Source organism: Saimiri boliviensis, chromosome 6, assembly GCF_048565385.1.
Source record: "Saimiri boliviensis isolate mSaiBol1 chromosome 6, mSaiBol1.pri, whole genome shotgun sequence".
NCBI classification, from domain to species: domain Eukaryota; kingdom Metazoa; phylum Chordata; class Mammalia; order Primates; family Cebidae; genus Saimiri; species Saimiri boliviensis.
Window position 1 is genome coordinate 43,445,625 of NC_133454.1, and position 22,216 is coordinate 43,467,840.

General features: G+C 40.2%; 1 pseudogene; it reads right to left on the minus strand.

Annotated features, from left to right (window-relative positions):
- Positions 1-6,478: 6,478 nt before the first annotated feature.
- LOC101040632 (sorting nexin-7-like) lies at positions 6,479-8,159 on the minus strand (annotated as a pseudogene).
- Positions 8,160-22,216: the final 14,057 nt, after the last annotated feature.

The following is a 22,216-nucleotide window of genomic DNA, read 5'->3' on the forward strand; positions in this document are numbered from 1 at the left end:
TGTTATGTTTTAACTTGCTCCTGTATCTTCTGTAGTTTCCACAACATGCTAGTTAGATCTAAGTGCATCTAAACCGGTGATTAGATTCAGGTTCTTTTTTTTTTTTTAGCAAGAATACTTCATGGTTGGTTCTGCATACTTCTTATTACCCAAGATTGTGAGGCAGCTGATGTCTGGCTTTCCAAGTTATAGTGTTGCTAAGACTGATCAGCAAGTTCTGATAGTTTTAGAAGCCTTTAATAACTGTTGCCCTGATCTATTATTTAGTGGGAATTGCAAACAGGTGACATTAATTCGATCTACAAATGTAATAGAACTACATGTATTCCCAGAAATTCTTCCTTATACACTTCCCTTCATCAAATCTACTTGATTATCCCAAAAATACAGTTCAGGTAGGAGGGCAGAATAAGTGCTTTACTCTTCCCGTTTGCATATCAATTTTCGTATTAATGAGTTGATGTCCCATTCACTTCTGGAAGTTACCAGTGAGGATTTCTTAGTATCTTTAGGAACTAGAGAATTTTTATTACTGATGTTTCAATCAATAATCAATGATTAATTTTTTTCTGCTGTTCCAATTTGTTCCATCTTAGGCCAGTGGCACCTTCAAGATGGTTTTATGTCCTCCTTTTGAAATGATTCCTTCCAGAAATCATCGATTTTGCAAAGGACCCCTGATTCCTTTCGATGAGAAATGGCATTTAAAGAGTACCATCTGGATACTAGGGGGGTTTATTGCTAATGGATTGTCATTGTTTCTAAGTCTTTTTCTTCCTAATATTATTTTATTTTACTTTCTTTTTTTATTTCCTTCTTAATGAGTCTTGCTGTTTATTAATTTGTTTTCTGTTTAATTAGTTCCTCTTTTTACATTTATCATTAACTTCTATTTTCTTCAGGTTTATTCTGTCCTGTTTCTAGTTTCTTTATTTAAATACTACAGTTTTTTCTTTCTTTTTCTTCTCCAAGTATATGCACTTGAAGTTATAAACTTCCTACATTCTAATTTAGCTGCTCTCTGTATGTTTCAGTGTGATAGCACTCTTGGTATGTCACCTTTAAATATTATATCTTTTTCTTTTTTTTTTTAATTTTTTAAGTTCTATCCATCATTATCACACAAGATAAATATTATATCTTTTTCATTTGGACTTTCTTTCTAACCACAAATTATTTTCAAGGAAGTCTTTTTGGCTTGTTTTGGTTTTATTTCAAATATATAAGTATTTTGGTTCTTTTTAATTATTTAATCATTATTCAATCATTTACCAAGAATGTGTTCTAGTTGGTATGAATTCTTAGTTCTATGAAACTGTATTTGGGCATAATATGGAATAAATTCATGTAAATGGTCTCTGTGTAGTTGAAAAAAAAGTATATTCTCTGATTATCAAGACTAAGATTTAGTGCATATCCATTAAAGCAAATTTGCTATTCATAGTTCTCAAATCTCCAATATCTTTACTAATTTTTATCTGCTTCGTTGATCTATTTCTGAGTAAGGCATATTAAATGCTACCAAAGTAACTGTGAATTAATATGTTTTCCTTGTAATTTGTAGTATTTTAATTTACATATTTGAGTCTTTCCTGCTTTATTTCCACATTTCTGGTGAGATTTTTTTCCTATTTGAGGGTATTTTTTCTTGTTACTCAATATTTTTCATTGTATTCAACATTATCTTGTTTAAATAATGCTGCCCTAGTTGTCTTTTGATTAATATCCACCTGGTAATTTTTAAATCCTGTTATTTTTTGACATTTCTATATGGTTTACTTTTATTTATTTATTCATTTTTACGTATTCTGCTTATGTATCTATATGGTTTACTTTTATAAGTATCTCTCTAAGTTGCACATAACTAAATTTTTAAGATTCAATCTTAGTGTTTATATCCAAGTAAGTAGGTTCAACCTATCAGTATTTATTTGATTGTTTTGAAACATTTCTAACATCTTATTTTGCATTTTCTATTTGCCACACTGTTCTTTTTCTTTTCTGTCTGGTCTCATAAAGTTGGTTTTGCTGTTATTGTTACTTGTTTGATTTGTCTTTTCTTTTTTACGCTCCTTTGAGTCTATATAGAAGCTATATAGTCTATATTTTTTGAAAGATTGTCATTATTTATACAACCAACGCTTATTTATTGAGAGATTTTCGCAATTTATTGTCACATGCAGGATTCTCGCATCCTGCTTCCTCCTTCTGAGTTCACTTTTGTTCTTGCCAAACTTCATCTTTTAATAATTCTTTCATTAAGAGTCTGTAGTAAGCCTTTTTATTCCTCATATACATGAAGATGCGCTTTCTTGGGACTTCTCTCGTAACTGATAATTGTTCTGACTATTAAATTTTGTTCACACTTATTTCCCCTTGCTACTTTGAAGCAATGACTCCGCTGTTCTCTGGCTTCCATTTCTGTGGTGAAGTCTGCTGTTGGTATGATTAATGTATCATTGTAGACATCTGTCCTTTCTTGCTAGTGACTTCTAAGACTTTAACTCACTTGTATGGCTTTGTACCTCATTCTCTCTTTCATATTTCCCAAATTATTTTTCATTTTCACATCTTTATTTATCTTTACATCCTGAGAAATTTCTTCTGTTCTATCTTCTAATTCATTTTCTCTTTGACTCTTTTAAAATTACTGTTTAGCCCTTCTGTTATATTTTTTAATTTTGTGACTATATTTTATTTTCAAGAATTTCAATAGTTTCTTTTCACATCTTCCTCTTCTGCTTTTATAAATACTTAGTCTTGTTTTATGGATAGTAATTTCACTTCTGGGGGTCTTTTTTTGCAGAGAGGTTGACAATTTTAAACTTCATGTCCACTTGTTTTTTTTATTCTGGAGAGGTTGACAATTTTAAACTTCATGCCCCTTTCAGATTATTCTGTTAGCCCTCTTTCCTTGGCTATGAGTTTTCTTATTTATAGATTCTATTGACTATTTTTCATAATACTAAGCTTCCTTGTATTCTTTTGGTTTGAGAGTTCATCCTCAGTGAAGGGCTTCTCCAACATTTTGCCTCACCAGTTATCTGTCCTCAAACCAAGCCATCCACTATAATCTTGCCTTTGGATTCCCACCTATTTACAGCCGTGTGTATTATACAAACTCAAATTCCAATCTCATGCAGAAATGTCTGTTTTGGCTACCAGGTTGGGACAGAAGTATTAGGCTGGTGCAAAAATAACTGTGGTCAGGCTGGTCTCGAACTCCTGACCTTGTGACCTGCCCACCTCGGCCTCCCAAAGTGCTGGGATTACAGGTGCCAGCTACCGCAAGATCTGAACTTTTATGCTATCTTCTTGCTAATTTCCTGGCTTTGATTAATGTTTGAGATTCAGTAATAGGAATAATATCTCTTTACCTATAATTTGAACGTTTCTGGGCTTCTAGATTAATACAGCAATAGTAGCAGGCTGAACATATGTTTCTAATTTTAATTGCTTGTTATGGTTTGGCTGTGTCCTCCACCAAACCTCATCTTAAATTGTAGTTCCCATAATCCCCATGTGTCGTGGAAGGGACCAGGTGAAGACAATTGAATCACGGGGGCAGTTTCCCCCACCCTGTTCTCCTGATAATGAGTTCTCACGAGGTCTGATGGTTTTATAAGGAGCTTTCCTCTTCTCTGGATGCTCATTCTTCTTCCTCCTGACTCCAGGTAAGAAGAGCTTTTGCTCCTCCTTCGCCTTCCGCCATGATTTGAAAACCTCCCCAGCCACGTGGAACTGTGAGTCAATCAAATCTCTTTTTAATAATTTACCCAGTCTTGAGTGTGTCTATTAGCAGCTTGAGAATGGACTAATGCATATTAAAATGACAGTAGAGAGTTTCTTAAAGTATAAAGCCATAAGGACAAGGAGAACTGAAAGGAAAAAGTAGCAAGGAAAGGTGTGACTGACTTAGCAAAGCCAAGAAAGCTGAATCTTAAACTGGTAGTAGGGGAAGCCCGGGCACCCTGATTTATACTGTTCAAATTGGTGGCAGTGGCGAGGAAGAGATGAGTGGCTAAAATAAGGAGAATTGGTTGAGTCCCAAGATTCCTTCCCCCACCTCGACCTTGACACAACCAGTAACTGCCCTCCCCCTACCCACGTTTTATTTCCTGGAGAGTTTCTGGGCTGGAAGACTACAAGCATAGGCGAAGGCAGACGTATCTTACTGAAAGGAGGATTTTTAAAGAATGTATATACCATCGGTTGGGGGCAGGGCTCATGCCTATAATCCCAGCAGTTTGGGAGGTTGAAGGGGGCGGATCATTTGAGATCAGGAGTTTGAGAGCAGCCTGGCCAACATGGTGAAACCCCGTCTCCACTAAAATTACAAAAATTAGCCAGGCGTGGTGGCAGGCGCTTGCGATCCCAGCTACTCGAGAGGCTGAAGTAGGAGAATTGCTTAAATCTGGGAAGCAGAGGTTGCAGTGAACCGAGATCACGCCATTGCACTCCAGATTACTTTAGGCAACAGAGCAAGATTACTTTAAAAAAAAAAAAAAAAAAAAAAAAAAAAAAAAAAAAAGTCAATATAATGCCCAAAACTGAAAATTTAAAAACTAATACAAACACTTCATTTAAAATATGTGCAAATGGCCGGGTGTGGTGGCTCACGCTAGTAATCCCAGCACTTTGGGAGGCCAAGACGGGTGAATCACAAGGTCAAGAGTTCAAGACCAGCCTGACCAACATGGTGAAACCCATCTCTACTAAAAATACAGAAATTAGCCAGGCCTGGTACCACACACCTGTAATCCCAGCTACTCAGGAGGCTTAAACCTGGGAGGCAGAAGTTGCAGTGAGCTGAGATCACACCACTGCACTCCAGCGGGGACAACTGTCGCAAGACTCTGTCTCAAAAAAAAAGTGTAAACATGAAATGAATGAGCAAAAGTAAATATGTAAGTAGACATGAAACGAATTTGCAAAATGATGAAGGTGGTAGGGGCAGGAAGACATAGGAGTGGAGCGCTGCAGTTGTTTCTTGTAAAGCAACTTGTCTCATTAAACTATTGCATATATAACTTCAAAACTACAACCAACAAAAGCTTTTTAAAATGTAAATAAAGATATGTATAGACTTTCCATTTTCCAACTCAGAATCAGGGAGTACACGAGCAGGTTTGTTACATGGGCATACTGTGTGATGCTGAGGTTTGGTGTATAACTGAATCCATCACCAGGGCAGTGCACCTAGTACCCAATAGGTAGTTTTTCAGTCCTTGCCTCCCTCTCTCTCATCCCTCTAATAAGCCCCAGTGTCTGTTCCCATCTTTATGTCCATATGTACTCAATGTTTAGCTGTCACTTATAAGTGAGGACATGTGGTATTTGACTTTCTGTTTCTGCATTAGTTGGCTTAGGATAATGACATCCACCTGCATCCATATTGCTGCCAAGTACATGGTCTCATTCTTTTTCAAGGCTGCATAGTATTCTATGGTGTACATGTACCATATTTTCTTGGTCCAGTCCACCATGGATGGACACCTGAGTTGATTCCATGTCTTTACTATTGTAAAGTTTTTTATTGAGGATTGTTGCATCTATGTTTATCAGGGATATTGGCCTAAAGTTTTCTTTTTTCATGTGTTTGCCAGGTGTTGGTATCAGGATGATGTAGCATCATATGTGAATTAGGAAGAAATCCCCCCTCCTTGATATTTTAGAATATTTTCAGTAGGGTTGGTACCAGGTCTTATTTATGTCTGGCAGCATTTGATTGTGAATCCATCTGATCCAAGGCTTCTTTTGTTGGTAGGTTTTTTTTTAAATTACTGATTCAATCTCAGGACCTGTTAGTGGTCTATTCAGGTTTTCTCTGTCTTCCTGGATCAATCTTGGGAGCCTGTGTGTTTATAGAAATGTATCCATTTCCTATAGATTTTCTAATTTTTCTGCATAAAGGCTTTCCTAATAGTCTCTGAGGGTCTTTTGTATTTCTGTGGAATCAGTTTAATGTCACCTTTGTCATTTCTGATTGTGATTATTAGCATCTTCTCTCTTTTTTCTTTGTTAATGTAAGTAGTGGTCTATTGATCTTGTTTACTATTTCAAGGAACCAACTTTTGGTTATAGTGATCTTTTTTCATATTAAATTTTTTATTAAAACTGAGTGCTTACAACATATTTAAAATGTCATGTTCCACAGTCAAATATTTAACAAAAAATACATATGCAATTATATTGGCATACAAATTTAAGAACATAATTAAAACCAAGCTAAATCTGTGTGTGTGTTTGTGTGTGTGTGTGTGTGTATCTGTATATGCATAGATGTATATCCATACAAATAGATATATCTTCAAATTCATGTCAATGAACCAGAATACATGAGGTTTCAAGTTGTTGGTTTTCCAGATAGTATAAAACATTTTTCATCCACTTTATAAAGAACATAGCAGATCCAGAAAGAATAACTTTGGTTAATAAATGCTGTCTCCTAAAGATCAAACAGAAGTCCTCAGTGGGATTAAGGTTTATCTTCAGTGGCTTCTTCCAAATGGAGGTTGGTGATGTACAGAATGATTCCCACATAGCAAGGTGCTGTTCATAATAGTGGATACTCTCCTCAGCCATATCTGTAAATGCTAACTTGATATCATTTTGCATATTTTGCTGCCATCTTTCCCAATGCTTTCAGGACATTATCAGCATATTCCACTTTATCTTCAAGTTTTCCAATCCCCTCTGTAAGCAGATCACTATCTGCCTTTTTATAGGTCAAAGCTTCAACTTTTTGGAATCCAGTTCTACTTGTATTTGGTCTTTTCTTTCATAACATCCATTAACATTTCACTATAAAGCAAGTACCATGTACAACAGGAAGCAGGGCCTCTGAGAGTCCAGACATCCATTTTTCAGTGGCCTTACAGCATTTGTCAATAGAGCTGGTAACATCTTTTTTTTTTTTTAATTGCATTTTAGGTTTTGGGGCACATGTGAAGAACATGCAAGATTGTTGCATAGGTACACACATGGCAGTGAGATTTGCTGCCTTCCTCCCCTTCACCTGTATCTGGCATTTCTCCCCATGCTATCTCTCCCCAACTTCCCCTGCCCAGCTGTCCCTCCCCTATTGACCCCCAACAGACCCCAGTGTGTGATGCTCCCCTCCCTGTGTCCATGTGTTCTCATTGTTCAACAACCGCCTATGAGTGAGAACATGCAGAGTTTGATTTTCTACTCTTGTGTCAGTTTGCTGAGAATGATGGTTTCCAGGTTCATCCATGTCCCTACAAAGGACACGAACTCATTGTTTTTGATGGCTGCATAATATTCCATGGTGCATATGTGCCACATTTTCCCTGAGCTGGTAACATCTTTTAGAGTATCAACCAGATCCTCTTCTGACACTGACCACAGAATATGAATTGGACCATATTCTTTCATTTCATCAACATACTCCCTTTCATCCTTGTAAATTCTCTGAGGTATTTTATCTAACAAATTAGTTTTCTGGCTAAATATTTCATTGCAGTTATTCATTTCCATCAACCTCTCTGGGCAGTTTTTAATTCCTCTCATTGAGGATGCAACAGCTCTGTTTTCCCCATCCTGCTTAGCAATCCGGGATCCTGCTTCTTGTGAGAAGAGAGTTCCCAAGCTTGTGCAGTGAGAAAAATATTGAAGTCTTCATTAAATGTTAAAGTTGGATGATCAGCAGTTAGGTTCAAAAATTTATGTAAAGCCTTCCTGCTTATCTCAATGAAGTCACCATTAAAGTGTTCCATCATTCCTTTTCCTATAAACTTTTCTGGGAATGATGGAATAATTAGAGTAGGGTGTGCTTCTTCAAGTTTTCCCTTCAACCAAAGGAAATCTTGACACCATCTCCTAACTTCAGATTCACTGGAGTCAAATTCCCCATGAGCTGTCTTAGTAATAATGCTATACATAATGAAAGTTTCTACTGAAGTAACATGACTTTCAGGTTCATCAGCTGTGATGAAGAGTTCCTGTAAATCTGGTTCATCTTCAAACTTGATTTGGTTTATCATTGATAAAGGGGATGTTGGCATCATAGAGCTGAAGGAGTTCACGTCCATCACTGAGACATCATTGCTGAACACCTCCAGGTCATCCTTGTCCTCATCCAGATCCAACACGTCCATCTGTAGCAGGGTGGAAGAGCTGCTGCTGCCTGGGAATGGGGCACCAGAGGCCCGAGGAGTGTGCCTGAAATACCCGGTGCTTGCTGTCCTACATTGATCTTTTGTATGGATTTTCACATCTCCATGTCATTGAGTTCTCTGATTTTAGTTATTTCTTTTCTTATGCTAGATTTGGGGTTGATTTGTCTTCTTTTTTCTAGTTTATTTAGGTGCAATGTTAGATTGTTAATTTGAGATCTTTCCGGCTTCTTGACGTAGATGTTTGGCCCTATAAACTTTACTCTTAACACTGTTTTAGCTGCATCCCAACAATTTTGGTATGTTGGGTCTCTACTTTTATTGATTTCCAAGAATTTTTTTGTGTCTCGATTTCACTGTACACCCAAAAATGATACAGTACCAAGTTGCTTAATATCCATGCAATTGTGTGGTTTTGAGAGATCTTCCTGGTATTTCAATTTTTATTGCCCTGTGTTCCTAAAATGTGCTTAGTATGATTTTGAAATGTTTTGAGACTTGCTTTACAGTTCAGCACATGGTCAAACTTAGAATATGTTCCATGTGCAGATGAGAAGAATGTATGTTCTGTAGCTGTTAGGTGGAGTATTCTGTAGATGTCTATTAGGTCCAATTGGTTGAGTGTCAAGTTTAAGTCCAGAATTTTTTTGTAGTTTACTGCCACATGATTTGTCTAACACTGTCAGTAAGGTGTTGAAGTCTCCCACTATTACTGTGTGGCTCTCTAAGCCTTTTCATAGGTCAAGAACTTGTTTTATGAATCTGGGTGCTCCACTGGTGGATACATACATATTTAGAATAATTAAGTCTTGTTCAATTGAACCCTTTATTATTATTTAATGCCTTTCTTTGTCCTCTTTACTATTGTTACTTTAAAGTCTGTTTCATCTGATGTAAGAATAGCGACTTCTACTTTCTTTTGTTTTCCATTTGCATGATAGATCTTTCTCCAGCCCTTTACTTTGAGCCTGTGGGCATCATTACATATGAGATGGGTCTCTTGAAGATGAAAGATAATCGGATGCTATCTAACTTGCTACTCTATGCCTTTTAAGTGGGATGTTTATTCAAGGTTAATATTGATGTGTGAGATTTTGATACTACCATCATGTTAGCTGGTTGTTTTGTACACTTAACTGTGTAGTTGTTTTATAGTGTTTATGGACTATCAGCTTAAGTGTGTTTTTGTGGTAGCAGGTATTGTTCTTTTTTTTCCATGCTTAACACCTCCTTAAAGACCTCTTGCAATTCTGGTGTAATAGTAGGACTTTATTTCTCCTTTGTTTATGAAGCTTAGTTTGACAGGACACAAAATTCTTGGTTGGAAATTCTTTTATTTAAGGATCCTGAAATTAGGCCCCCAATCCTATCTGATTATAAGGTTTCTGCTGAAAGGTCCACTGCTAGACTGATAGAGTTCCCTTTGTAAGTGACCTGACCCTTCTCTTTAGCTGCCTTTAAGATTTTTTTCTTTCATGTTGATCTTGTGTCTGGTCATCTTGTATAGTGTCTCACAGTGGTTCTCTGTACTTCTTGTATGTGCAATCTCTCTAGTGAGATTGGGGACATTTTTGTGGATACATCCTCAGATACGTTTTCCAAGTTGTTTGCTCTCTCTTCTTCTTTCTCAGGAATGCCAATGAGTCATAGGTTTGGTCTCTACAAAATCCCATATTTCTTGAGCATTTTGTTCATTTTCTTAAATTCTTGGTTGTTGTTTTTTTTTTAATTTTTGTCTGAGTTGATTTGAAGAAATGATCTTCATGCTCTGAGATTCTTCAGCTTGGTCTGTTCTGCTGTTCATGTTTCTAATGGTATGGAATTCTTGTGGTGAATTTTTTAATTCCAGAAGTTCAGTTTGGTTCTTTCTTAAAATGGCGATTTCATCTTTCAACTATTGTATTGTTTTACCAGATTCCTTGAATTCCTTGGATTGAGTTTCAACTTTCTCCTGAACCTTAATGAGCTTCCTTGCCATTCAGATTCCGAATTCTATGTCTGTCATTTCAGTCATTTCACTTTGGTTAGGAACTATTGCTGGAGAGCTGGTACACTTGTTTGCAGGTAAGGGGATGCTGTAACTTTTTGTATTGCCAGAGTTCTTTTTTTTTTTTTTTTTTTTTTTGAGACGGAGTTTCGCTCTTGTTGCCCAGGCTGGAGTGCAATGGCGCGATCTCGGCTCACCGCAACCTCCGCCTCCTGGGTTCAGGCAATTCTCCTGCCTCAGCCTCCTGAGTAGCTGAGATTACAGGCACACGCCACCATGCCCAGCTAATTTTTAGTATTTTTAGTAGAGACGGGGTTTCACCATGTTGACCAGGATGGTCTCGATCTCTTGACCTCGTGATCCACCCGCCTCGGCCTCCCAAAGTGCTGGGATTACAGGCTTGAGCCACCGCGCCCGGCCTTGCCAGAGTTCTTATGCTGATTTTTTCTCATCTAAGAGGGCTGGCATTCCTCTTTTTGGATTTGCTGTCATTGGATGTTGTTTTTATATATTTCATTTCCCTCGAGGGTTTAACTGTGATGTAAGTTGAATATAGTCAATAGGCTTTGTTTCTGAATGTTTTCAGAGAGCCAGAGCTCTGTGCAAGATCTTTATTGGTGGCTAGATTCTTGCCCTGGGTTTCACAGGTAATGTATATTGGAAGAGTATTTTTGGTGTTATAACGGGCTGTCATCTAGTAGGCGGTGCTTAAGAGCAATAGCCAGCAGATAGGCTCTTATTTAGCGAGGTACCTCTTCTGTATTTTAGTGGGTTCACTGCAGTGCTCTGTGGTGGGTTGGGGAGAGAGATGACTTCCTCACTAGGTCCATTTCTCCACCTTAGGGGAGCCCCCTCCTAATACTGGCACCATGCCCATGTTGCCTTTGTTAGGCACTCCAGGCCACAGGGCTCCTTCAGGCAGAGGCTTTGGTTGCCAGACAAGCCTCACCCTTCCTAGACTGTCACTTTGGAAGGAGGCATACCCTACTCCTGCACCTGTCAGGAACCTGCTTCTTGCTTTTCTGAGTGTCCTGGGTGTGCAGGTTCCTCTCCTGTTCAATCACTGACCACAGATTTCGGCCTGCCACTTATGAGCTATATGCTGCAACCTAGGGGCACTGGGATCTGGCCTACAGCTTTGTCCTCAGGGTTGGGCACTGGTTGTGCTGGGAGAGCTGGAGTGCTCTCAGGCTGTGGGGAAAGCACTCTGGCTGGGCAGTAGCGGCCATGCTATGTACCTGCTTTTGCAGGAATAGCCAGGCAGGGGCCTTGGGAGGGGCTAGTGGACAAAGGAGCATGCAGAACAGATGTGCCCCAGTCCCACAGGAAAGATGGCCCCACTCTCTCCTGGCCCGGCAACCAGCCAAGGTTAGAGCTACTCAGAGGAAGATGGAGAGTCTTGTGAGATGGGCGCCTGTGGCCACATTTTGCTGCAGCAGCCCCATGTGCAAAACCTCCTGGGCTCTGCAAAGCCTGGAGCACTGTTTCTGCCTCCTCTCCAGGCAGTTTCCCTTGACAATTCAAATGTCCGTGGGGGTCATGGGATCTGTTGTAGCTAAGATTTGAGAGGTCGGCGGTGAGAGTGTGTTGCCCCCCCATCATTTCATTCGCCCCTTCCTTAGGAGCTGTTCGGGGCTGGGAACCAGTCCTGGTGCTCGGCAATCCTGTGCAGGGTTCCAAGCTTCCTCCCTCTTCACCTTCAGTGTCTGCCTCACCTCTCTATTACTCTCAGTGTTTTCTCTCTAAAGATCTGTTCTAAGGATGTTGGTTTACTCAATATTTTGGTCTCTGTCATTGGGAGATGCTCCCTGGCTGTATCTGTTGGCCATCTTGTCACCTTCATCCAATATGTTTTGTTTTTTTTTTGTTTGTTTGTTTTTTCTGAGACGGAGTTTCACTCTTGTCACCCAGGCTGGAGTGCAAAGGCACGATCTCCAGTCAGTGCAACTTCTACCTCCTGGGTTTAAGTGATTCTCCAGTCTTAGCCACCCAAGTAATTGGAATTACAGGCACCTGCCACCATGTCCCGCTAATTTTTTTTATTTTTAGTAAAGATGGGGTTTCATCATGTCGGCCAGGCTGGTCTTGAACTCCTCACCAAGGCAGTGATCCACCCGCCTTGGCCTCCCAGAGATTACAGGCGTGAGCCACTGTGCCCAGCCCATCCAATATTTTTAAATGATAAAGTGTATTCTCAATTCCCCTTCTTTTCCCCCTCCTTCTCTCTTAAAAGTTATAAATCTTATGCTGGTCCCTGCAGCCACTCACCCGGAGAAGCCTTGTTTAAATGCCAAGTTGGCCAGGTACAGTGGCTCACGCCTGTAATTCCAACACTTTGGGAGGCCGAGACAGTTGGATCACTTGAGGCCAGGAGTTCAAGACCAGCCTTGCCAACGTGGTGAAACCCCATCTCTACTAAAAATACAAAAAGTAGCCAGATGTGGTGTCAGGTACCTGTAATCCCAGCTACTAGAAAGGCTGAGGCACAAGAATTGCTTGAGCCTGGGAGGCAGAGGTCGCAGTGAGTCAAGATCATGCTACTGCATTCCAGCCTCTGCGACAGAGTGAAACTGTGTCTCAAAAATAAAATAAAATGCCAGATTGACTTAGGTAAGTAAGCAGAACACAATCAGATGGGAAAGAACTTCATTTCCTTTCTATCATTCCATATGAATCAGTCAAAAACTTGCTGGAAGAGTAAATTCAGTTTTGCCATAAAATGACCCCATTAATGATTTATCTTTCTCCTCTATGTAACCCTGTATTTCTTTCTGCTGAGTCCTCCATCAAAGCTCTGCATAACGGTATGGGTCGACTTATGAGGCTTCCTCCAGCCTTTATTCCATTTTAATTTTCACTTACTTTGTTATTTCCCCTGGTGGATGCCAGTGTTAGGATTTGACCCATACAAGGGGTGTTCAGCCAAAGACAGTCCTCAGTCAAACTGTGGCCTGAGACAGATGGTGAGGCCAGTTGGTGCTTTGGGGCAGTCAGATTACATTTCCAAGGCATTCTCATGTAACAGCTGTGTGCTTTTGATCAAAACATTGAGAAACAAACTCTCATGTCTCCCCTAGCACAAAATCAGCCAGGCCCCTCTTTTCCTGGATCAAAGAGAGACATGCCAGCTACACTATAGGACTTCTTATGTATTAAATACCAACATTCTCAGAAAAGCTGCAGAGATCCAGGATGACAGGGGTCAGTACAGAAAGAAGACCTCCGCAGGAGGTGAGGAGGGGCCCCACCAGGGCAGACTCCCTTTGTGTCTGTTGTACCCTCAGCACCTACAACAGTACTTGGAGCAATGTAGAAGCTCAATAAATATTTTAAATTAATTATTAAATAAATGAGTTGCTTCTCTATCTGGCATGCCCTTTACTCAGACTGACACATTCATTCCTGCTTTTTTTTTTTTTTTTTTTTTTTGAAATGGAGTCTTGCTCTGTTGCTCAGCCTGAAGTGCAGTGGCACAATCTCGGCTCACTGCAACCTCCACCTCTTGGGTTCAAGTGATTCTCCTGCCTCAGCTTCCCGAGTAGCTGGGATTACAGGCATGGGCCACCATGCCTGGCTAATTTTTGTATTTTTAGTAGAATGGGGTTTGCCACATTGGCCAGGTTGGTCTCAACCCCTGAACTCAGGTGATCTAGCCTCAGCCTCCCAAAGTGCTAGAATTACAGGCCTGAGCCACTGTTCCTGGCCCATTCCTGCTCATTTTTGAAAATCCAGCTCCTCTCTTTCTCACAGTGCTGGCTTTGACCTGTCCAAACACTTCTCTCTCCATCAAGCTGTTCTTTTGTACAGATTTGTTGCTTGTTCTTATAACACAGCATTGCAGTTACTTGATTGCATGACCCTCCTTTCTTCAAGACCTTTAATTCCTTCATAGCTAAGAACATGTCTTATTCATCTCTGCACCAGTGCTGCCTAGCATAGTTCCTGTATATTTACTCCTTCATCCAGCAGGATTTGAGCACGCTGCTGTGTTCCTAGCACTAAAACAGGCTCTGGAGATATAGCAGTGACCAAGACATGAGCTCTCCCTATATCCTAAGCTTAAATTTTATTAAGGATTGTGGACAATTAAAACAAGTGACTAAGTGCACTTGTGGAGGTGGTGAGGACACCATGGAAGCACACAGGAAGGACACCACTGCCTAAAATTTGATGGATCAGGAAAAGCCTCCTAGAGGATGCTTACCAGGAAAAAAAAAAAAAAAAAGAATATCCAGATAATAAATAGAAGTCAGCCCGTAAAGAGGGAAGGAGTGTTCCAAGAAGAATAGAATAGAGGAAGATAGAAGAGAGGAATAGATGAAAGGAAGGCAGGGAAGGATGGGAGAAGTGAAGGATGGGAGGAAGGCAGGGATATTGCATTCTCTTACTTGCCTTGTAATACTTCTTCCAGGAGGTGGCCTTACCAAGAGCCCCTTAAGTGCTAGAGGCCACCTGCTACCCCATCTTACTTGGAGGATCTGTTTTTACCCCCAGCCACAGAATCACAGGCTATTATAGAGCTGAAAGGGGCTGTTAATACCTAGTTCCATCCCTCTTATTCTACAAATATGAACAATGAAGCCCACAGAGGTTAGTAATAACAGTATTTTGCTTTTATCTGTAATCTTGCAAAGCATTTTTACCCCTCTCCAGTTCGCATCCAACAGCTCTGTGAAGCAGCACTATTCTTTTTTACGTATCAGAAGACTGAGGTTTAAATGGGATTAGTGGTAGAGCTGGAAGCCAGTTCTCTACCAAGGGCACACCGTGAGGACTGGAGCCAGCAGGAGATGACTCCTCATCCCAACCCCTTCCAGAAGGCAAGAAGAGCTCTCAGACACCTGATAGGGACTGGCTGTGCTAATTACTCACAGCAGGTCCCAATTAAAAAAACACTTGTGCCGGATGCTTTATTTGCCAATAGCCTGAAGATCACTGGAATGATTGGGGTTTACTGGTCTTGCCTTCTCTTGGTGTCAGGTTGTAGGTCAGTCCTGTTAGAAATAAAAAGAGTTTTCATTTTTGACTATATAAAAATGTGAAATGTCTGTAAAAGCAGGACTCTACAAGCCAAGTTAAAAGATAAGCCATACAATAACAAATGCTGGCAAGGATGTGGAGAAAATTTGCGTTCCCACTCTTGGTGGGAATATAAACTAGTACAACCATTAGGAAAAACAGTTTAGAAATCCCTCAGAAAACTAGAACTACCACATAATCCAGCAAACCCCCTCCTAGGTATATACCCAAAAGATAGGAAATCAGTATATCAGAGAGACATCTGCACTCCCATATTTATTGCAGCGCCGTTCACAATAGCCAAGATTTCAAAGCAACCTAGGTGTCTATTAACAGGTGAGTTGATAAAGAAAATAGAGTACTATTCAGCTACAAAAAAGGCTGACATCCTGTCATATGCAACAGGTGAGGTGGAACTGGAGGTCATTATGTTAAGTAAGTCAGACACAATGATAAACATCACCTGTTCTCACTTACCTGTGGGCGCTAAAAATTAGACAATTGAATTCATGGAGATAGAGAGTAGAAAGATGGTTACCGCAGCCTGGGAAGGGTAGTGGTGGGGTGGGAAGGGGGTGGAGACCACAGAAAATGTAGTTAGAAATAATAAATTAGAAGCCAGGTTATGGTGGTTCACACCTGTAATCTCAGCACTTTGGGAGGCTCAGGCTGGTGGATCACTTAAGATAAGGAGTTTGAGACCAGCCTTGCCAATGTGGTAAAAACCCCATCTCCACTAAATATACAAAAATTAGCTAGGAGTGGTGGTGCACACTTGCAATCCCAACTACTCAGGAGGCTGAAGCATGAGAATCGCTTGAACACAGGAGGCAGAGATTACAGTGAGCCAGGATTGCACCACTGCACTCCAGCCTGGGCAACAAAGTGAGATCCTTCTCAAGAAAAAGGAAAAAAAGAAAGAATGAGAGCTAGCATTTCCTTGCACAACAGGGCGACTATAGTAAAACTAATTATAAATTTTAAAATAACTAAAAGAGTATAGTCGGAATGTTTGAAGCACAAAGGATAAATGGTTGAGTGATGGATACCCTTATTTACCCTGATTTGAGCATTACACATTGCATGCCTGTTTCAAAATACCTCATGTAACCCATAAATATATATACCTCCTAGGTACCCACAAAAATTAAAAATTTTAAATTTAAAAAAGTTTGAAAAAAGATAGCCATAGACTGGGGAAATATTAACTGTTTATAAAAGCCATCAAAGAAATAATATCCACAGCTCAAGGAATTCCTAAAGGCAATAAGAAAGAGACTAATAACCCAATAGAAAAATGGGGAAAGGATATAAACAAGCAACTCTTAAAAAAATGAAAATTATTTCCCATTAATCAAGATGCACCATAAAGCAATAAGACAAACTTTTACCTCAATTAGTTTTTATAAAGGTTTAATAAGAAGTGTTGATGAAGATGGGACAGTGCTATCTAGGGAAGGAAACAGACAAGATCTAATAACACTGAAAATGCTCTATACTCCGCAATGAATTTTACTTCTAGATACATACACCCTTACATAGTAATATATGTAACTAATATATATGATTTATGTAATGTATATTTAAAAAAACTCCTGTATGTACAGAAGTATGTGCAAGGAAGTTCACTGAGGTATTATTTGCTACCACAACAAAAAAAATAGCAAATTTCAAGATGTTATAGACCAAGTTACCATTTCTATAAATTAAAAATATTTATTAATACATATATATGGAAGAGAAGTGTCAAGGCACTAAATACATTGTAATGGTTAACTCTAGGAAGAAGAGGAATAAGATAAGAAAGAGAAATATAACCAGCCTGGCCAACATGGTGAAACCCCATCTCTACTGAAAATACAAAAATTAGCCAGGCGTGGTGGTGGGTGCCTATAATCCCAGCTACTCAGGAGGCTGAGGCACGAGAATAACTTGAACCTGGGAGGCAGAGGTTGTAGTGAGCCAAGATCATGCCACTGCACTCCAGCCTGGGCAATAGAGTGAGACTTTGTCTAAAAAAAAAAACCAGAAAGGGAAATGTAGGGACTTCAAATTCATTAAGGGTTTTTTCTTATAAATATTTTCAGGCCAGATGTGGTAGCTCACACTTATGCTTGTGCCGAAACTATTGACTTATTTGTTTTTGTTTGTTTAGATATGGGGTCTCCTGGCTTCAAGTGATCCTGCCCCAGCCTCCCAGAGTGCTAGGATTATATGTATGAGCCACTGTGCCCAGTCCAAAATTAGTTTTCAAAACATTTTTTAATAAGCCTGACTTTTCACATGGAAAATTTCAAATATTTATCCTTTCACCCCAAACTTAATTCCACCAGCTTCCTCATCTGTTAATTTAAAAAGAGCAGATTAGATTACTTCTAAGATCCTTCCAGCCCTGACACTCTGGTCTCCTATGAAATCTCAAAGGCTTTGAAGAGATTACAGATGAGTGACCTTTTGTTCAAGTAAGTTCTGGAAGGAGCTAGGAATGTACTGTCAGCTGTTATAAGGGAAAGAAGCCTTGGAACCTTTTTTTAAACCATGAAAGCTGCTTCTTTTCACGTAGCCTCACCCCAGAGGCATTCCCCAATTAGTGTCCTAGCTATTTATATTCTGGGAACCCTATCTAAATTTAGCTTCCACACAAAACTTTGTACTGTGATGGGATCTGGACACCCTGGTACTGTTTTCCTCCCCCTACCCCAAGTGAAAAGCCTTTCCACAAAACTTGGTTATCATTAATTATTGTGTAGAACATTAGGCTTAGAAGTTTGGTGACCATATATTGAACTTAATAATAGAACTTGTAATCTGTCACAGGTCTGATGATGTGACAGATTATTTTGCATTCAGGATGGTCCCAGCAAAATCCTTGTCTTGTGGGAAGCTGAAGGAGCCAATTAACAGGTTAAATAAAAGACTCGTGGCAGATTCAGTGATTTTTGTTTTTGTTTCTTTAGAGATGAGAGTCTCACTGCGTTGCCCAGTATGGCCTCAAACTCTGGGGCTCAAGTAATCTTAACCCACCTCAGCCTCCACAGTAGCTGGAACTACAGGTGCATGCTAATACACCTGCTAGAACCGGTGACTTTATACACAGTCAGGCAGTCTTTCTAGTGCACACAGGCCCTTCCTAAGGAATCTACCTGGAATCTCATTTAACCAAAACAGAACTGAAGAAACTTCAGCAAAAGACTAATAATGAACATTTAATAGATTTAGTTGTAAAATGAAGAATAAAAGGTTGGGAAATAGGTAGAAGAATAGTATGTAAACAGGATAGAAATGATGCAACAAAGATGATGGTAGGAGAAGAGATAACCGAGAAAATAGAAAAAGATTCTGGAAAAGGATCCCATCTTAAACTAAAAGTATACAGTTAGTTTTTAAATGATAAACCAAAGATACTAGAAAAGCTTTTAAACAAAGACACCCATTAAAACGAATAGAACCAACTTTCCTAAATACCGAAAGAAATGTTTTTAAAATGGTAGAGAAACATAGTAAATACAATACACACAATAATGAGAGCATTAAATAAATACCAACATTGAAGAGTGATTCCATGATATATTGTTAAGTGAAAAAGGTAAAATGCTAAAGAGTATAGGTAGCATGCTACTTTTCCTGTAATAATAATAAAAAAAAATGCAAGAAATACGCATGTATCTATTTCATTTCTTGCAAAAAGAAACACAGGAACGGTAACCAGAAAACAATGAGATTACCAGATACAAGGAGAGAAATTAGGAGGATGAATAAGAGGAAGAGTGATGCTTCTCTGAGGGTAGGTTTTGCTTTTGAAAATATGTGAATATATTCCACACATTCAAATAATAAATGGAATTAAGAAGAAGTGGCCATATGCAGTGGCTCACACCTGTAATCCTAGCACTTTGAGAGCCTGAGGCAGGAGGATCAATTGAGGCCAGGAGTTCGAGACCAGCCCAGCCAACGTGGCAAAACTCCGTCTCTACTAAAAATACAAAAATTAGCTAGGCATGGTGGTGTGTGTCTATAGTCCCAGCTGCTCAGAAAAATTGCTTGAACCCAGGAGGTGGAAGCTACAGCATGAGCCAAAATCATGCCACTGCATTCCAGCCTGGATGACAGCAAGACTCTGCCTAAAAAAAAAAATTAAAAAATTAAAAATAGGCCCGGCGTGGTGGCTCACGCCTGTAGTCCCAGCACTTTGGGAGGCCGAGGTGGGTGGATCACAAGGTCAAGAGATCGAGACCATCCTGGTCAACATGGTGAAACCCCATCTCTACTAAAAATACAAAAAATTAGCTGGGCATGGTGGTACATGCCTGTAATCCCAGCTACTCAGGAGGCTGAGGCAGGAGAATTGCCTGAACCCAGGAGGCGGAGATTGCGGTGAGCTGAGATCGCACGATTGCACTCCAGCCTGGGTAACAAGAGCGAAAGTCCGTCTCCAAAAATAATAATAATAATTAAAAATAAAGGAGTAAGGACTTAAAACTGAGTACAGACAGAAAACTCAAGTGTATTTCACATTAGTAGCATAACCACAGTAAAGAGCAGGGAGGCTAATGAGGAACTTTTGGACTCAACACTTCGACGATAACCCTCATAGTAAAGGTGGGGATGGAGGGATAACAGACAAATCCTGATCTCTTTTTTGTTTATTTGTTTTTAATTTGCTATTGCCTCTCCAGAGTTTTATACACCTTTTTTTATACTTTAATTTTAGGTTTGGGGTACATGTGCAGGTTTGTTATATAGTTAAATTGCATGTCCTAGGGTTTGTTGTACAGATTATTTCATTACCCAGATAATAAGCATAGCACCCAATGGGTAGTTTTTCCATCCTCACCCTCCTCCCACCCAGCGCTCTCAAGCAGGCTCCAGTGTCTATTGTTTCTTTTTTTGTGTGTCCCTTTTTTGGTAGAGACAGGGTTTCACCATGTTGGCCAGGCTGGCCTTGAACTCCTGATCTCAAATGATCCAACCACCTCAGCCTCCCAAAGTGCTGGGATTCCAGGCATGAGCCACCATGCCTGGTAGAACATGGCTTCTGACATGAAAAAAAAATTAACATGGATCCACACTTCACATGAAGGTAAATTCCAGAAAGGATTAAATAACTGTATGATTATGTGTCCATGTGTACAAAATGTTTTGCTCCCACTTAAAAGTGAGAACATGTGACATTTGGTCTTCTGTTTCTGCATTAGCATGCTTAGGATAATGGCCTCTAGCTTCACCTATGTTGCTGCAAAGAACATGATCTCATTTTTTGCATGGCTTCATAGTGAAACAAGAAAAGTTCCTTTGTCCGCCTCCCAGGGCATGCAATGGGGGAGTGGCTCGCTTCTTCACTGCCCCACTGCTCAAACCTCTAGGGAAACATGCAGATGGGCAGGCTGTGGGACTCTGACCCCATGGCGGTGTGTAGGGGTGAATGTTTACAGCCGAAGCCCCTGTGGGCGTGTGTTACAGGGTGCTAGTGTAGCCACCCATAAGCGGCTTGTGTTAGCTCAGGAAGACCTCACCTTATCACAAGGACAGAGGGCTTTCTGTATCCCGGATTTCTTGCCTTGGTGTACTGGAAGAATCTGATTGCACGTGGGTGTGGAGAATCAGAGCAAGGTTTTGTTGAGTGGAAGTAGCTCTCAGCAGATGGGGGAGCAGGAAGGGAGATGGTTTTCCCCTGGAGTCTGGCGGTTCAACAGCCCAGGCTCTCCTCTTCCTCCGCCCTGGCCAAGCTCCACGTCAGTCTGCAGGTCGATGGCCTGCCAACCTGCCTGTGTCTGTTGGTGTGCTCTTCTGCTGGCATGCTCCCCTTGAGTCCTCTCGACATCCAGCCGCTTGTGTCTCTGCCCACTAGGGTCTCAGGGATTTTATAGGCACAGGAGAGGGGCATGGCAGGCCAGGGTGGTCTTGGGAAATGCAAGCTTTGGGCGGGAAAACGGAAATGCCTGTCCTCACCTAAGTCTCTGAGCACCGGTTTGGGGGTACAGCCCTAGCCAGGGACCACACCCTCCTCTGCCCAGCACTTCCTACCCTCCTCCTGTATCAATAGTATTCCATAGTGCATATGTACCACATTTTCTTTATCTAGTCTGCTGCTGATGGGCATTTAGGTGATTCCATGTCTTTGCTGTTGTGAACAGTGCTGCGATGAACACACGTGTGCATGTGTCTTTATGGTAGGACAATTTGGATTCCGTTAGGTATATACCCAGTAATGGGATTGCTAGCTTGAATGGTAGTTCTCTTTTAAGTTATTTGCTGAGTTCTTTTTTAATAAGTTTGTTTTTCATAGTGGTATGGATGTAACAATTCTGAATCTGTTATATTTATTGTAGGATTAAGTGAGTAAATATGTTTATGTTTGATAAAGCCAGGGTTCTCACTGTGGAAGAGAGTAGGTAAAATTATGGAATGGAGAGAAGAAAGGAAGATCTCTGTAGTGTTGTTGAATTGGCACAGGAGGTCTCAGTATGAACTCATGATTTCTAAAACAAACAAACACGTCAATAGTAATGAATGTCCCTAATGCTCAGATCTGAGTCGGTTTATAATAGAAATGTCATCATCTAACTAGAGGGAAAGATGATGTTGCAAAACGTGGCTTTTTTTTTTTTTCTTTTTTTTTGAGATGGAATCTCGTTCTGTCACCCAGGCTGGAGTGCAGTGGCATGATCTCGGCTCACTGCGACCTCTGCCTATCGGGTTCAAGCGATTCTCCTGCCTCAGCCTCCTGAATAGCTGGAATTACAGGTGCCTGCCACCATGTCCGGCTAATTTTTGTATTTTTAGTAGAGACAGGGTTTCACCATGTTGGCCAGGCTAGTCTCAAACTCCTTACCTCGAATGATCCTCCCACCTCAGCCGCCCAAAGTGCTGGGATTACAGGAATGAACCACCATGTCCAGTGGAACGTGGCTTCTGACATGAAAAAAAATTAACACTTCACATCATAAATGAAGGTAAATTCCAGATGGATTAAACAACTATATGTAAAAGGTAAATCCGTAAAGCAAGAATAAATAAATAAGAAAATATTGAAAATATCTTATAAACTCAGTGAAGGATTTTTAAAACAAGA